Here is a 19,297-nt window from a genome sequence, read left to right on the forward strand (position 1 = left end):
AAGTAGACTTATAATTGGAAAGTGATGGATTTAAGTTATACAAATGTTAGAGAAAGTGTGGTTTACTTAAAACAACCAAGAATCTGGTCCAAGTTCATACTTAGGTGAGTTAGTGACCTGGCCAAGGCCCTATTCAGAGGTCTTAACACATATACCTCTTCTCTCTATGTGAAGCAATCCTCGTTGAAGAGTTTTTCAGGAACTGGAAGTGACCATCAGAGTTGGAAAAAACTACCTAACTGAATACATGTTATGTAACAAATGTAGATAATTTATTATTTACATAAATGCTTCTGAAGTGTTTAGTTTTGAATCTTTTGAGACCTTGAAGTCCTCTGAAGATATATCTTAAGGGGTTTATAATGGTAGAAAAGCAAAATGAAAGAACAAGAGAAAATCCAATTATAGCAAATATAGACTTCAAGTGAATTAAAGTGAATTCACCAAGCTCTATTTTTTAATCTTGTAATTATGAGAACCCTTAAATTTGTTTCTCAGATTATGACTCTACCCAGTAGTAGACTCATGGAATTTTTTTGTGTGTATCCGTTTCCCAGAGACCCATCATTTGAAAGCTGGTCTCTTTCAATAATCTTCTCAATACAGTTCTCTCTTCTGTAATACTTTGTAGTACACAAATTATTTTAATTTCAGTTACCTTACCTGATTTTCACTTTTAGTGACTGAGACTGTTATGCAGAGCAATACTATTATTCTTATTTTACACAAGAGGCAAATAACTGTTCATGGAGTAAATAGACATTCATTAAATGTTTAGTTGTTTGTATTTGTATTCATCCAGAGAATATTTATTGATACTTATTACATAAAGCACTCTGCTAGACACTGGAAAGTAATGAGATAAAAAGACATAGTGGCTGCCTTCCTGAAACTTAGACTTACAGGGATACAGTCACATTCACACAGATGACGGTACATATGAATATAATAGAAGTATTATGCATAAGTTAATGTCTGCATAAGCCTCCTTGTTTTTCTGCCTGTGAGAGTTGAAGCTTAATTTATCTAAATTTTCTTAGATAGCAAGCACAGAGAAAACTTTGTTCCATGATGGGCACTTCTGGTTATATGGTGAACCAGTTATGGGAGTGAAAGACTAATTAGCTGGTGCAAGCTCATCATAACTCCTGGAAAACGAATTCTAACAAATGTCCTGTTTGCCACTGGATTAGCGGCAGGGTCTTTGTATGAAAAATATGGTATATCAACTTGGAAGGAAATACTAGAGGGTAAACTTTGAAAAGAGGGTGAGAAAGTATTTGCTATGGAATGATTTGAAGAGGCACCCTGACCCTTTCTGGTCCTAAGACTAACAATGTCTAGGGTCTGGGTACAGTTCTGAGACAAAAAGGACAATTAGGCAGTGAAAGAACATGAGTTAAACAAGACAGTGAAAACTAACATTTCTATGCTTTTCACTAATTACATCTAATTTCCTTCCTGAAACCCACTTCTCATCCCCCATGACATGCCCACGGGCACACACACACACACTCACACACAGCCTAGTATAAATTCTTAAATAGCTCCACCACAACTTTTTTTTTAAGGCTTTCATTTTAATTTGCTAAAATATTACATGGCTTTAAAAAAAGATGTATGAAGACATCCAGATGGCCAACCGACACATGAAAAAAGGCTCAACATCACTCATCATCAGGGAAATACAAATCAAAACCACGATGAGATACCACCTCACACCTGTCAGAATGGTTAACGTTAACAACTCAGGCAACAACAGATGTTGGCGAGGATGCGGAGAAAGAGGATCTCTTTTGCATTGTTAGTGGGAATACAAACTGGTGAAAACAAAAAGCTAAAAAAAAAGATGTATATGAGAAAGCCATCTCTTTGCCATTTCATTTCTCTGAAGTTATGATGACTTTAGAATTTCCATGTGGCAATGTTTAGGTGTGGTGATTTCATGGTGGGAGGGTAAGAAAGGAATGGGTATTTTCTTGTAGCTGTATTCAAATAGCAAGCACACTTTTTAGTTTTTATGTTCATGTGCAGTGGCTTTTAAGGGAACTAATGTAGATTATGGAGATCTAAAGCCCACTTTTAAATCACCATTTAGTACTGCCGCTACTCTGAAGTAATCCATATTAAATGGTGACACTATTTGGTTTCACAGAAAAGAGGCTATATTCTGTATATTACTCTGTAAATTTTATGATTAATTCAAGGAAATCCCTCTAATGTTAACATCAGCATCTAATTCCTACTTTTTTTAATAAGTAATTTTTTCATTAGCCATCATTATAGACATTTATATTATTTCTGTTTTTTTTTTTTTAAGTGGGACAAATAATGCTGCAACAAACACCTTTATCCATTTATCTTAGATACATTTGTTTGTAATTGCAACAGGACAGAGTCCCCAAAAGGAACATTATTGAAGAAGTATGCATATTTAATTTTTTTTTTTTTTTAGGAGAGAGAGAGAGCAGGAGCATGTGGGATGTGAAAGAGGGGGAGAGGGAGACTCTTAATCAGGCTCCATGCTCAGTGTGGAGCTCAACACCGGGCTTGATCTCATGACCTGAGCAGAAATCAAAATCACCAACTGAGCCACCAAGGCACCCTGCATATTTCAAATTTCGATTCACACTTCCAGATCATTCCTCCCAGTTTGTAGCAACTCCTACTCAAATGAACCAAGTCTGAGGACTTATACTCACTAGTTATAAATGTTACTGCTTTTAAACTTTGTGTTAGTCTAATGGGTAAAAAAAAAAAAAAAAAATAGGTATTATTTCCCTTAATTTGCATTCACTATTTTTAAAATTTACCTTCTGTTTTTCTAAGGGATAAAAACTCCTCTTGCATGCAGGTGTGCTCTGTCTTTATATATAGAATTTTTTTAGTGGCAGAAATATAATCCCATAGACAATATTTTTCCTTTGGACTATTATTGATCTATTGTCCCAGACTCTCACCTTCAAAGAATATCTTTTCCAGACTATTTTCAGCCATTTCTTGATTAAATTAGATTTTATGTTTCCAGTTAAGAAGTGTATGTTCTATATAGATTTGAAGTAACTTGAGAAGTACTTTCCACTACTGTTTCCAAATTCTTTGGCTCCTTAATTGAGGTAGGAAGGATCTTCTAAAATGCATGGGAATCCTTTCATTTCTAGGATTTTTGAATTACAAATGATTTTAGTAGCAAGAAAGATTTTTTTTGTAAGATTGGAGTTTCTAAAAACAGCATTGCTAACAAAGCATTTTTATGACTTGCTTTATAGTCCTCATTGCCCAACATTAAGGTGAATGGGTTCGTGATCCAGTATTGTCATAAAAGTAGAAGCAATTTATTTGCAAAAAAAATTCTCCAGGGTAATTAAACTGCATTTCCCATTTCATGTTACTGAATTACCTCATCTCCATTCATATTCAGGCTACTGCATATCCAATTCACTATGCAGATTAGAAGACTCAGAACCTCCCAGGTTTAATGAATGCTTATTTAGCTTCCATTCAGAAAAGAAAACTCCCAGAAATCTTTTAGTGTGGCTCTAGTTGCAAGGGGGAATATAGTGCATCGCTCTTTCTTTGCATTCCAGCCCCTCCTACAAGTGTCCTTAATAAACGAATTAAGCCTTCTAGGGGAGTGCTCATGGTTTTACCTACTTATGTTCTCTGAAAGATACCTTCTCAGAATCATCTTGCTATTTGATATGATTTTCCTAAGGATTGGAGGATTTGCATAGATTTAGTCACAGAAAATTCTGTACTTTGGATCAGGTAGGCAACAATGGGAAAGAATTATATTTCATTCTGGGTGCCCCAGGTTCTAGAAAAATAAGTGACCAAATGTAGCTCACATAGGGGACAGTAGAAAGTCTTGGAAACAATGATATGTGGCAAATTGTGGAATGAAATGGCAAAGTTTGGCTTGGAGACGAAATTGCCTCTATTTACAAGTCTTACATAAGGAAGAGGGGACAGACTTTACCAAAAGGCACCAGAGGTGGCTTTTCATGCAGTTTCAACAGACTTCTCTTTTGAGTTGAGCTCTTCCATAAAGATGGGCACTGCATGGGTTGTACAATTCCCCCACAAGAGCACTTACTCGTTCAGACATATTTATTTAAAAGAAAAAAATTTTAATGTTTAGTTTTGAGAGAGAGAGAAAGAGAGAGACAGAGTTTGAGAGGGGGAGGGGCAAAGAAAGAGGGAGACACACAATCTGAAGGAGGCTTCAGGCTCTGAACTGTTAGTACAGAGCCTGACACAGGGCTTGAACTCACAAACCGTGAGATGATGACCTGAGGCAAAGTCAGATGCTTAACCAACTGAGCCACCCAGGCACCCCTGTTCAGACATATTTATTGATCTCAATATATGATTCATCATGCTACAATGGTGAAGAAGACAGAGTATCTGTCTTGATGGGGTGTTACAGTTTAGCAGGAAAGAATGTGGAGGTCAAGGCTGAATGGCAGGCTGTGAAAAGGGTTGTTGAGGGAATACTTGTACTGGGGTTTTTTGACTTTATAACTCCTGTCATCTCTCCCAACTCTTCCCTCCTATAATTTTGTGATTCTGCTTGGCCTGTTGTTTTTTGAATAGTGTGCCTTTGCAAAATAGATATCTAGTAAGGAGTATTGGCTGTGACCTTCAGCAGACTGATTTTCTTAGTGATTAACTGGTCTACTTAGGATAATTCTAAAGTCTGTGGCTTCATTAAACTCATGATTTAACCTTTTGAGCTACAAACACTAGTAAATATTGTCACAAATATTTTCATTTACATTAACAGTATTTTCATTTCTTCGGACACAGAATCCCTTGATTTATTGAAAGAAAGACATATAAAACACGGGAGACAGATTTTATCAAGTTTTTTGTTTTTCTTTAGATATCTAAAGTCTTCAGCCTTCTGCTGTTGATAACTTTCACCAATTCTAAACTCAATATTTTTTCACATTTTAATATCTCTGCTAATTAATATCTCTGTTAGTCTGCTAGTATCCCACAATTGGGAAGCTGAGACCTGATAATCGGGTGTCTTAAATCAATGGTATTTCAAACTCGATGAAATTTATTAACTTCTTTCAGACAATTTTAGTGTGTACCTATTTACATGAAACATAGAACTTAAATCCTAGAATCTAAACACCTATACGGTATACTTTGAGCCTTATTTCCAATTCCATTCCTGTAACACTCAACTCCCCAGCCACAAAAATCTATGTATTTGGAGTACATCTTTGCTTATGTTACTCTTTTGATGAAAGGGAAATTTGCCTTTTCCCTTCTTCAGTATTTTTCTGTTGGGGCAGCTCCCCACAGGTATAGCTCTTGCTGGGTTGCTCTTTACTGGTCTCTCACCAAGAGATAATGCTTCTGTCTGTAAAGTAACTTTGAGTAGCTTACTGTTCTGTATCTTCCCTGCCTGGCCTCTCAACTGGATTAAGCAGTTATTTATAAAGTGGTTTAAAAGGCCCAGATAAAAGGAACTATATTCAGAAACTATATTTGGCTACTAACAGGCAGGAAATTTATCACATCTTGATTTTAATCTGAATTAATACCTGACTAGAAGAAAGCTATTATATGTTAATATCTTTGAATTTATAATTGTACTTTTTTCTCCAATAGACCTTTGTAGCATTTAAAAGTATGCAAGGTGGAAAGTTCTCAATACATGCAATGAATTTAACAGATGTCCTAGGAAATTGAAAATGGATAACTAGTTAATCAATGAAATGAGTATGTACTGTTCAAGAATTTCAAAGTCATTAACAATGTCTGATGTCTGACTTTCTTCTAGAATAAGTTTATTTCCAGTATACTTGCTCTATTATATTGTGTGCCCCATCTGTACCAAATCATTTTTAGTTCTTTGGGAGTCTTTTTTTCTCTAGGGTATTTGCATATGTGCTTCCCTCCTCCTCCAGTTCTTCCTCATTCGCCCCCTCCCCCTTCTTCTCCTCCTCCTCTATCTCCTCCCTTTTTCCCTCTCCTTTCCCCTTCCTTCTCCCACTCCTCCTTACCTTTGCCTTCCCCTCTCATTACACTCCTTAGAATCTCCAGAACAATTTGAATGCATCTGGTGACGGCATTCGTTTATGCCTTGTTCCTTTTCTTCGGGGAAAAGCATTCAGTATTTCTCCGTCAAGTATGACATCAGCTATAGATTTTTTTCACAGATATCTCTTATCAGTTAAAGTTAATTTCTATTCCTTATATGATGAGTTTTTAAAATCATGAATTGGTATTGGATAAAGAAGATGTGGTGTGTGTGGGTGTGTGGGTGTGTGACAGAATATTACTTAGCCATATGAAAGAGATCTTGCCATGCTACAACATGGATGGACCTAGAAATATAATGCTAAATGAAATAAGTTAGACAGAGAAAGACATATATACCATTTGATTTCACTTGTATGTGGGATCTAAAAAAAGCAAATTAAGAAGCAAACAAAAAAATCAGGAACAGATCCATAAATATGGAGAACAAACTGATGATTATCAGAGGGGAGGAGGAAGAGCAAAATGGGGAGTGGCAGGTGCAATCTTCCAGTTATGGAATGAACAAGTCATAGGCATGAAAGGTACAGCATAGGGAATATGGTCAATAGTATTGTAACAGTATTATGTAGTGACAGATGGTAGTTACATTTATTGTGAGCAGAGCATAATATATAAAGCTATGGAATCACCATGTTGTCCACCTGAAACTAATGTAAACTTGTGTGTAAACTATACTGCAATAAAAAAAATTATAAGGGAAAAAATCATGAATTGGATCATCAATCGGGATGACCCACATAAACACACAAACCACAAATATGGTTCTTAGTCCTCTGTTTATTAATATGGTATTTATGTTAATTGATTTTTTTTTGGATGTTAAATCAACCTTACATTCTGAGGGTCAAATCAGCTTGGTCATGTTGTATAATCTTTTACTATATTGTTCAATTCAGTTTGCTAATATTTTGTTAATTAAAAAAATTAATGCTTTATATTTTTTTGAATATTTTTGCATCTATATTCATGAACAATATCGGTCTGTTGTTTTCTTTTTTTTAAGTTTATTTATTTATTTTGAGAGAGAGAGAAAGTTTGAGCAGGGGAGGGGCAGAGAGAGAGAGGGAAAGAGAGAATCCTAAACAGATTCCACACTGTCAGCAGTGTGGAGCCTGATGTGGGCCTCGATTCCCCGAACTGTGAGATTATGATCTGAGCATGATCATGAGTCTAACCAAGCCTAATCAAGAGTTGTGTGCTCAACCGACTGAGCCACCCAGGCACCCCTGTAGTTTTCTTTTTTTATGATGTCTTTATTTGCTTTAGGTATCAGAGTACTTCTAGCCTTATAGGATGATTGGGGAAGTATTCTCTCCTCTGTTTTGAAAGGGTTTGTAAAGGATTGGTATTATTTTTTATTTATATATTTGAAAGAGGGACACCTGGGTGGCTCAACTGGTTAAGCGTTGGACTGTAAATTTCGGCTCAGATCATGATCTCACATTTAGTAAGATGTCATGGTTAGTGACAGCATAGAGCCTGCTTGGAATTCTCTCTCTCTCTCTCTCTCTCTCTCTCTCTTTCTGCCATTCCCCTGCTGGTGTGCTTGCTCTCTCTCTCAAAATAAATAAACCTAAAAAAGTAAAAATAAGTGAATATTTTCTAGAATTCACCTATAAAGCCTTTAAGACTGAAATTTTATTTTGGGAATATTTTTCATTACTAATTCAACTTCATTACTTACTATAGGTTTATTCATATTTTCGACTCTTTCTTGATAATGTTTTTTTGTGATTTGTGTCTTTCTAGGAATTTATCTATTTCATCTAAGTTGTTTAATTTCTTGGCATAAAATTGTTCATAATATCTTATTAGAATGCTTTTAATTTAGGTAGGAATGCTAGTAATGTTCCCTTTTCATTCTTTGTTTTTGGCAATGTGCATTTTCTTCCTTATTTTCTAGATTACTCTAGGTAAGTGTTGGCCAATTTAGTTGATATTTTCAAGGGACCAACTTTGGAATTCATTGATATTTCTCTATTGGTTTTCATTTTCTAGTTCATTTGTTCCTGATTTAATCTTTATGATTTTCTTCCTGCCTGCTTTGAGTTTAATTTTCTTTTTCCAGTTGTTATGGTAGAAGTTTATCTTGAGATTTTTTCTAATTAGGTGTTGGTGTTTGCAGCTATAGATATCCCTCTAAATACTGCTTTAGGTGCATCCCAAAGGTTTTGATATGTTGTGCTTTTGTTTTCATTCAATTCAAAATATTTTAAGATTCCATCTTTGATACTTTTATGCCATGCATTATTTAGAAGTGCATTGTTTAATTTACAAATATTGTCAGCTTTATTTTGTTTCTTTCTGTTTTTGATAACTAATTTAAATCTATTATGGACATAAAATATATATTACATAAATTCAGTTTTTTACATCTATTGAGACTTGTTTTATGGCCCATCAGATGAACTTTCCTAAATAATATTTCATATACATTTGAAAAAAATGTGTATTTCACACTCATTGAATGGTCTGCTTTAACATTATAAGTTCGGTCAAATTGGTAGATATTGTTGTTCATATATTCTATATATTGGTTGAATTTCTATGTAGATGTTCCTTCAATTATTGAGAGTAGGTTGTTGACATATTCAACTATGGTTCAGTTATCTCTTTTTCCTTTTAACTTTGTCAGATTTTGCTTTATATATTTAGACAATCTGTTTTTATGTGTAATCTTATGATTGTCATGTATTACTGATATGTTGATGATTTTATCATTATAAAATTTCCTTCTTCGTCTCATAATATTTCTTATTTTCAAATCAATTTTATGTTAATATGTCACTCCACTCTTACGGTTACTGTTGCATATTATATATGTGTTTTCTATACATTAACTTTCAACCTATCTGTAGTTTTTGAATCTAAGGAATGGTTCTTCTAGCCAGCATGTTCTTGGGTTTTGCTTTATTATCCCATCTGACAACTTTTTCTTTTTCTCCAGTGTATGGTGAGTTAAAAAAAAGTCAACCTCTTTTTACTATTATTTTACTATTCACTAAGTGATAACATATTTCTTATTAGGAACTATAGGATAATAGGAAAAGCATAGGCTTTGTGGTTGGAAGACTAGCTTAAAACCTGATTTTGCTACTGGTTAATTTTGTGACCTTGGTTAAGAGTAGTTCTAAAATATGTAAAAATGATGATATCTATTCTACGTATGGTATTGTGAGATTTCAAAAGGAGCCATTGGTAAAGAACCTGCTAGGGTACTGGCTAGATCAAGTAGTTAGCAATTAATGCAGTTATAATAAACATCTATTAAGGTTAACATATTAAAGTGCTCAGTTATATTCAAGATTCTTATCTTAAGATGCATTAATCCCAATCCATTACAACTGACTGGAGAAACCATTCCCATGTCCTTTATGATAGCAAAACTCCATGGCAATTTTATTGGTGCATGATTATTAGATTGTTATTGTTAATTTCCATCCACGAGTCACAATTCATTAACTAGAGGTGCTGTTTTAAATGACATTTTGACTTTTGCATTGCAAACAATGCCAGCATGAAGCAAACCATGAAGGTGAGAGCAATTGATCATGATAAGAGCTCTTTATATTTCTGAGGTACTTTGTGATTATTAAAACTGAGCGCAGTCTTAGTGACTTTGAGGATATCCCCTTCCAATTAACCATGACACAAAATCAAGAAATCTCCTGGGGAAAAATGCTCTCATGGAAGATTAAAAAAAAGGAGTATTCTGGGGCACCTGGGTGGCGCAGTCGGTTAAGCCTCCGACTTCAGCCAGGTCACGATCTCGCGGTCCGTGAGTTCGAGCCCCGCGTCAGGCTCTGGGCAGATGGCTCGGAGCCTGGAGCCTGTTTCCGATTCTGTGTCTCCCTCTCTCTCTGCCCCTCCCCCGTTCATGCTCTGTCTCTCTCTGTCCCAAAAATAAATAAAAAACGTTGAAAAAAAAATTTAAAAAAAAAAAAAAAAAAAAAGGAGTATTTTAAGTCTCCACAAAAATGAGAGTAAAAAAAGAGAATTGGTAATGAAACAAAACAAAAGGAAACAAAAAGGATCCACCTTACACAAAACAAATTTTATTCTAGTGCCTTTGTGAGTGTATCTACTGGAAACAGAACATTAAGAATGTTCTCTAGCGGGGGGGGGGGGGGGAAATTTAAAAATTGAATTCTTGTTTGTTTCTTGGAATAATAGAGCTTTGGTATAGTAAGAGCTAAATCAGACTGAGAGATTTTACACTATACTCTTAATTTCCTCTAGGAAAATGCTGTTACAATTTTTTCCCCCTAAAACATTATGTATGTGCCCAGGGAGAGCAGTGATGATCAGTTAAACAAATATCTTGATAGGTAGATAAGAAGCAATTAGAATGTACTTAGAGATACTACTCTCAGCACTATGGTGTTTGGTGCCATGAAAATGCAAATTAACTAAAGCACCAACAGTCATAACGTTAATGATGATGAGCATTGTTGAAAAAATTATTTGAAGATGAGTAGACAGAACCTTGTCTAGAAGTAGGCACTAAGTATATATATCCATGTATATGTATGAAAACATATGTAGTTAAACAGCCTTTCTTCTCTTTATGAAATATATTTATGCTAATGAAGTTGAATTTAAAATGATTTTTCCATAGAGGTGCCTGGGTGGCTCAGTTGATTAAGTGGCAGACTCTTGATTTTGGCTCAGGTAATGATCTCATGATTCATGAGATTGAGTCTTACATCGGTCTCCATGCTGCTGACTGTGCAGAGCCTGCTTGGGATTCTCTCTCTCTCTCTCTCTCTCTCTGCCCCTCCCCCCTCAAAAAATAGAAATGATTTTCCATAAAGCAAATCCTATTTTGTAATCTATCCCATTCATATAATTGGAAATGTGTTTTCCCTGGAAGATAATGAAGCTGAGAAGCAAATACTGGTCTGGAATTTGTTAATAAATGTTTTATTCAACAGCAATTTTTCGACAATCATTATGTGCCTTCCACTGTAGAAGCTGAGGAGGCAGTGCTAAATCAGAAGCTCTCTATTTTCAAGGGTTTTATTCTTAAGTTAGAGACACAGAAAAGTAAACAAGGAATCTCAACACAATGTAATATATATTATGAAAAGATAATGTTAAGTACTATGAGAGGATGCAGAGGGTACCCAATTCAGTCAGCTGAGGCAGAAAAAGATTCCTGGAGGAGACAGTATATAAACGTAAGAAAGAGTTTTCTAGGCAAGAGTAGAATTGAAGGTAAATACAAGGGGCCTAGTGGTGGTGCTGGATGTAAGGGGATGGTGGTGTTGGTGATGGTAGAGGGTGTTCTAGGCAGAAGGAACAATATGTAGAAAAGCATAGAGGTGAGAGAGAGCATAGAGTGCTTGCAGCCCGGCACATTTTAAGTATTACCTTTAGAGGGTTTAACGTGGGCGAGTGGAGAGATGTTGATGGTAAAAGATGAAGCCAGAAACATATGCAGGGGCTAGAATATGAATAAATCTGAAACCTATGGAATGAGAATTGCTGTTTTGTGGTGGGCTGGTAAGCTGCTCTATGGATAAAATGATCTGTTTTATATTGTTTGTCCATTTCTGTAACGTAAATACTCCCACTATAGCCAATTTCGTGCTACCACTGGTTTAACCATTACCTTTCAAGATTCCTCAACATTTAAGTGTTGGCTCTTGAGAGCCAGTAAAAGCCTACTCTGTCCAACACACAGCAGCTAGAGACTAAATCTTGATTGGTGATCTGATACTAGGATGGAGCCTTTAGAGAGAGAGGGAGTCAGTTTCACTTGCTATTGTAATTCATCAGTAGTTTATTAGTAAACTTTTGTAGGTTTTAACTGGACCTCACCTTCCCAACCCCACTGTGTACCTATACACTCACAAAATCAGGAGCTTATTTTACTATGTGACATTTTGAGTTCTGTGGGGGGATGAAACTAAGAATCATAGAATTTGAAGGGATCTTTGAAATTGGTGGGCACAGCTCTTTCAGAGTTCAGGAAACTGAATCTCAGGTTACTGTTAATAGCCGCAGAGCCAGGTGTATAGCCTATGTATCTTTTTCAGTCCTGCTCAGCTCAGCCACTTGCCATTTTTCAGCATCCTCTGAACCCTAAATTTTCTCCACACTGTCCATGGCTAAAGTTTAGTTCTTTACTCCTTTTCTAAATATTTGTGACTCAACTGAAGTAAAGTGTCATACTTTACTCGTATCAGAGTCCTCTTACTTCAACATTTTAGGTTTTTCAAGTTAAGCTGTTTCCTAAATTTGAATTTTTTTAAAAAAACCGGATTTTTGTGTGTGCAGGTTTTCAATAAATATACATGTTCAGTTCAGTTAGTAATTTTTTTTTAGTTTTTTTTTTAAATCATTTTAGGGCATGCACAAAGAGGGGGAGGGAGTGGCAGAAGGTAGCAGGGGAGAGAGAGAATCTTAAGCAGGCTCCATGCTCAGCACAGAGCCTGTTGCAGAGCTTGATCCCATGACCTTAGGATCATGACCTAAGAGCAAATCAAGAGTCAGACATTCAATCAACTGGGCCACAAAGGCGTTCCTCAATTAGTAATTCTTAAAACAATGTTAACTGTCTTGCTTTAACTGTCAAACACAATTCAGAAAACTCAAATGGAGAAAAGTTCATTGTATATTCACAATTTTACTTTTGCCATTGTTCTATCTTCTTTTCTGATGTTCCACGTTTCCTTCTTTCCTTCCCTTTATGTTTCAAAAACTTCATTTAGCTCTTCTTTTAGAGTATGTCTGTAGGTGACAAATTTTCTTAGTTTTCCTTCATTTGAGAATGTCATCTTCATTTTTAAAAAATATTTCACTGAGCAGTGTGGAGGTTCCTCAGAAAATTAAAAATAGACCTACCCTATGACCCAGCAGTAGCACTGCTAGGAATTTACCCAAGGGATACAGGAGTACTGATGCATAGGGGCACTTGTACCCCAATGTTTATAGCAGCACTCTCAACAATAGCCAAATTATGGAAAGAGCCTAAATGTCCATCAACTGATGAATGGAAAAAGAAATTGTGGTTTATATACACAATGAAGTACTACGTGGCAATGAGAAAGAACGAAATATGGCCTTTTGTAGCAACGTGGATGGAACTGGAGAGTGTGATGCTAAGTGAAATAAGCCATACAGAGAAAGACAGATACCATATGGTTTCACCTTATGTGGATCCTGAGAAACTTAACAGAAACCCATGGGGGAGGGGAAGGAAAAAAAAAAAAGAGGTTAGAGTGGGAGAGAGCCAAAGCGTAAGAGACTGTTAAAAACTGAGAACAAACTGAGGGTTGATGGGGGGTGGGAGGGAGGGGAGGGTGGGGGATGGGTATTGAGGAGGGCACCTTTTGGGATGAGCACTGGGTGTTGTATGGAAACCAATTTGACAATAAATTTCATATATTGGAAAAAAAAATAAAAAAAATAAAATTGTATTTTTTATATGATCAAGAAATAACAAAAAGAAAAAAAATATTTCACTGGACATAGAATCTAGAATTGATAGTTCTTTTCTTTCAGTGCTTGAAAGATGTTTTTTCTACTTCCTTTGGCTTCTATGGTTTCTGATGAGAAATGAGCTCTTATTTCAATAGTTTTTCCACTACAGTTAAGGTGTTGTTGGACTGTTTTTAATTTTTTTCTTGGTCTGTAGTTGTCACAAATTTGAGTATACTGTGTCTTGGCATGGATTAATTTGGGTTTATTTAGTTTGTTGTTTTGTTTAGCTTCTTGAATCTGTAGGTTTTATATTTTTTACAAAATTTGGGTATTTTAGGGCATTTTTAAATTACTTTCCCAGGCCTGACCTCTTTCTCCTATCTTTCTAGGTCTCCACTGGCATAAATATTATGTTTGGTTATAGTGTCTTTTGTTATAGTCTCACAGGACCTCAAAGCTCTATTTGACTTTTTCAGTCTATTTTCCACCTGTTTTTCAGTTCAGGTAATTTTCCCCCCAATCCCCAAGTTCATGGATTCTTTCCTCTGTCCTCTCCATTCTGCTATTTACCTATTACTGAATTAAAAACATTAATTATTAGTTTTAATTTTAAAATTTTGTTTAATTCTGTTTTATACCTCCTATATATTTACCAATACTTTCTTTTTTAAAAAAAAATTTTTTATTCTTTGTTTATTTTTGAGAGAGAGACAGAGTGTGAACAGGGGAGGAGCAGAGAGAGAGGGAGACACAGAATCCGAAGCAGGCTCCAGGCCCTGAGCTGTCAGCACAGAGCCCAACGCGGGGCTTGAACTCATGAACAGTGAGATCATGACCTGCGCTGAAGTCGGACACTCAACCGACTGAGCCACCCAGGTGCCCCACCAATACTTTCTATTTTTCCACCTAAACAGTATGTTATTGCCAATTTGAACATTTTTATGTGGCTGCTTTAAAATCCTTGTCAGATAATCCTACCATCTGGGTCATCTCTGTGTTGGTGCCTGTTAGTTGTCTTTTCTCATTCATTTTAATATTTTTTTGGTTCTTGGTATGATGAGGGATTTTCAGCTGTATTCTAAAGATCTTGAGCATTTTGTAATGAGGCTATAAATCTTATTTAAATCTTATGATGTGGTAAGCCTCTTCTGACAATGTGCCTGTAGACAAAGTGAGGTGTAGTCTAATTGCTAGCATATGAGGGTGGAAATTCATATTCTCTATTCAGCATCCACGGACAGCCTGGGATACAGCTGAAGTTCCTCCTTCTTGCTGGGTATGAGTGTGAATTCAAGCTCCCTTCTACACCTGTAAACATATGTGGCTGCCACTGCCAATATGGGGAGTGCTGGTCACTCCCATGCAGGAATGCAAGTTCTCTTTCCACTCTAACTACCCTCTCGAGCATCACCCAAATCAGGGGGTACCTTATTATAGCCAGGAGAGCGTGAAAGTCATCTTACCTAGCCTTTCCTGGCAAAGGGTGTGTGTGGTCATTCTCTGTGATGTTTGGTTGCAATATGGTGGTTATTTTCTAAAGTTTAATGCTTTTCTTTTGTTTTTTTTTTTTTAAGTTTATTTATTTTTGAGAGAGAGAAAGAGAAACAGAGCACAAGTGGCAGAGAGTGGGGAGTGGCAGAGAGAGATGGAGATACAGAATCCAAAGCAGGTTCCAGGCTCCGAGCTGTCAGCACAGAGCCCAACGTGAGCTAAAACTCACGAATTGCAAGATCGTGACCTGAGCCAAAGTCGGGTGACCCAGGCACCCCTAAAAATTTACTGTTTTTTTCTAGGCAGTCCCTTATTGATCCTTTGGTAGAGAGAGATCTTTTCTTGTTTGTTTTTTTTTCCTGCTTTCATTGACATTTCTGGGTTGTTGGCTTCTTCAGCACTTAAAATGACCTACACTACCTGCCTGTCTTCTTGCCTTCTATTTAAAATTATTCTTAGAAGGCCAAATGGTTGGAAAATTGGGAATTTTTAAAGCTTGAGAATAAGATTAAAAGTGAAGACTCTCCAGAAATGAAATCTTTGTAGGTAGATATTCTGTATCATGGACCATTGAATATGAAATGCAAGAACCAAAAAAGGGGTTGAACTAACTGGTATTTAAGGTCACCTCCAATTCTACAATTCTATGACATTCTGAAACTAGCACTTGGAGATTCTTACCCAATGAAAGGGATTGTGGCATTGAAGCACCACTACTTGAATATCTATCCCATGATCCTTCCATAAGAAGTTCTCTTATCTGCACAGTCCCTATAAGAATAGCAGAGGGAGGGTGGGGGTGGGGTGAGAGGGAGATGGAAAGGGAAGAACATTCATCATAAACATAGAATACATATATTTGACTAATTTTTTAGAGCTCAAGAGAATGGGCTATGCCATCATGTTTACATTGTGTTCAGCTTACTGACTGGTCATAATAAAAATATTTCTAATATTTAGCCCAAATAAATTTTGTATGTATTAGATAATCCCCAGGACAAAAGAAGGCATTGGCTTTTATGTAAAATAAATGTGTTTATTAACTTAAAACAAAAGTATTTTGAGTTAAGAACATTTGGATCTCAATTAATGAAATATAAAGTTTTGTTTACATGTACATAACATAATTCCATTAATGTACTTGTCAGTATCCAAGAGGTCGTAATTATCCCTTGAGAAAATAGTCATTTTAGTAACTAACACATTGGAGCTAGAGGGATCTTTAACAAGGAGTAAAAGCTCTGAAATGAATACTAGAAATTCTGAACTGTGTAATTCCAAATGCTTCTATTATGGAGATGGGTCAATTACATGTGATTCAAAAACAAACGCATTATATAACTGGCATCTCAATAAAGTGTTGCATGGAAAAAACCAGTAACTAAAGTACAGAGCCTGAAAAGGTTAACTAGTTCATCACTTGACCCCCGTGAACTTGAACTAGGTTTGTATTGCCATGGGGGATGATAAGGAAACTATTTAGTATAATTAGAATGTGCCAGTGCAAATTTATTATTCAGCTGTGGAATTACTACCAAGAGATTAATTTACTATGTCATCACCTACACATATTTTCAGCTAGCCACTTTGAGGGCTCCGGCAATGCTAAAGACAAATTTGGCATTTTCATTAACATTAGTGGGTGTGAAGTGTAAATAGTGAAGAATTATTTCCTTTTGCATTTATCAAAAATTGCGAAATTAGAGCTCTTGCAAAACAACTGAAATAGGTTTCTTTTTATGTGCTGAGAAATATTGCTGGAGGATTCTTGTTAATAATTAGAAGACTAGATTTTTCAATATTCCTTTATATCCAAACAATGAACCTTATATAGTTATTAGTAATGTTTTATGCAGGCAGAGATTGAGTGACCAGAAGTCATAGCCTGGTTTGAATTTTGTTGGTTAATGAGGGTCTTAATAATATAAAATTTAGGATTCAGTGAGACAGGATTGACACATGAAGAGAATTAGAATGAACAGGGTTTATCTACCTATTTAATCTGTATATACACATGAACTATATATATATGTATAGTATGTATATATGTATATGTATATATATATATATATATACATATATATATTCAAAAATATATGTCCACTATATATATGTATAGTATGTGTATATATATATATATATATATATATATATATATATATACATATATATATTCAAAAATATATGTCCACATAAAATCTACCTATATAGGTATACTCATAAATATACATGCATACACATGGGTGTGAACTATTAGAATATAAATTAAGGCATTAACATTTTTTAAGAGTTGACCAGACCCTTTACAGGGTCTAGAATTGGGATAGCCTTTTGATTATTCAAGCTCCCTCTCTCTGTCTTGGGTCTTTTCCACAGCCTATACTCATTCCTGGAAATTGTCAGGTTCTCCCAGATCAGCAATGGGTTGTCCAATATCATAAATGTCTTGTTCCACTGACAAGGCTGGGCTCAGCATGGATATCAGCATCCCATACTAGGTGCTAGGGGCAGACTGGAGTATCAATAAAGTAAATGTGGCTGGAATAATGCCTTCAAAGTCAGGGTTATAGATGGCCTTTCTCATTCTTGACTTTCTAAGAATTACTCTACTTTCTCCATAGATTTTCAGAGTACCATGTGTTCAGGGAGGTCCCCTACGTGGAGACAAACCCCCCTGCAGGCTAGAATAATCCAAAAGGGTGAATAACTTGAACCCCCTGAGTGAATGCCATGAGGTTGCTACCAGAGGGAAGGGTGTGTGGTGATATTGCCCATTTTTTCTCCTTCCTGCCCAGTCGGAGGAATGCCATCAACCCCCACCCCCCATATCCAATAGCCATGCCAACCATGCCCGAATAATTTTCCTGGCTTTTTCTGGAGCTTAACAGCTATATCAGCAAACTTTGCAAGAGTATATTCTCTCATCATGAACTTTTTCTGAATTGGAGGCTGGCCTACAGGCTGAGGTTGTTGTTACTGTGCTTTAGCTTTCCTTTGTGTTAGTGGTTGGATGGCAAGGGATGTTTTGTCCGTTTCGCTGTCAATCACAACATCCCCTTCTGTGCTCTCTTCCCTCCCCCAGGGATTCCATCTCTTAGTGTCCCATTCAGGCCTTGTCATAGTACTCAGACCTTAATTCAAGGCAGCTTGTACCCTGCTAGCTTTGCAAAATGATACAGGAAGGTCTCCGGTTTCTTTCCTGTTCTCCCATGCATCTGCCGGCTTTGAAGCTAGCAGAGCGGTGGGTATCCGCCTGTCCCATCTCACCTCAGCTCTCCAGCTTTCTAACTCAAGTTTCAGCCTTTAGTTGGGTATCTCTGGCCACCAAAATGCCCACTGTGGCAACCATTCATTTCCCTTTGACACAATGCCTGAAACAAGTTCATTAGACTGGCTGGCATTTTCAGGGTAGCCCCCTACTCACGCAGCGGTCCACAAGCATCTAGCATACAGCCTGCTCCTCGCCACATGGATGTTGATGGCCAACTTGGGATATGCCTGCAGATATCTCTTTCCCAAGACCCATTTCTTTGTATTTTGGCTGGCTTGCCAATTGTTGATTTAAAACCTTGGGAACTTCCCAGGTGAAATCTGGGCCCCCATAAATGGAGAGGAAGGGAGACCAAAGAGAGAGATAGGGCACTCCAGATTGGTAGGTGACAGGTTTTAATGAGCTAGGGAACTTAAATAGGAGGTTTATCTTTGGTGGCTGCAAGACAAATAGATCTTTTCACTTGCCTGCCAGAATCTTAACAGTGTCTATGAAGGACTTACCCGGCTTCAGTCATGTCACCATCTAGATGGTCTCAACAACACATTGCTTTTTCAAGTCTGCATCCTTAAAAATACTTCTGAATGTGGGAAGAGTGGGCAGGATATACATTCCAAGGATGGGGGTGGGGGTGAGGGGCCTCTCATTGTCTGGGTACAGCTCACAGGTCAACCGGCAGTCAAGGTTTCTTAGGGACCTCCTCCAACAGCCTGCCAATCTGAATTTGGAAAGAAAGGGACTAAGTGAAATGTTTCCTTCTTTTTTCAATCAGGCACCATAGACAAAAATCTGGGAGAACTGACTTGGTAAGAATTCTCACCATTTGCTTCTGCCAGTTTTCTCAGGATCCTGTCTGTAGGCTCTGGAGTATGTGGGATGTACTAGCAAGTCTCATCCTAATTACCAGAAACTGTAGAGGAGGAAAAAGAATTTTCCCTTCACATTTTATGGTGTGTCTTTGGCTGAGACTCCCTTTCCTCTAGGGTACCTCATAAATGGGTAAGCTTATCTAGGTTAAAATTTCTTTTTTTAAAAAAACACGTT

Source organism: Panthera onca, chromosome F2, assembly GCF_046562875.1.
Source record: "Panthera onca isolate mPanOnc1 chromosome F2, mPanOnc1 haplotype 2, whole genome shotgun sequence".
Lineage (NCBI taxonomy): Eukaryota > Metazoa > Chordata > Mammalia > Carnivora > Felidae > Panthera > Panthera onca.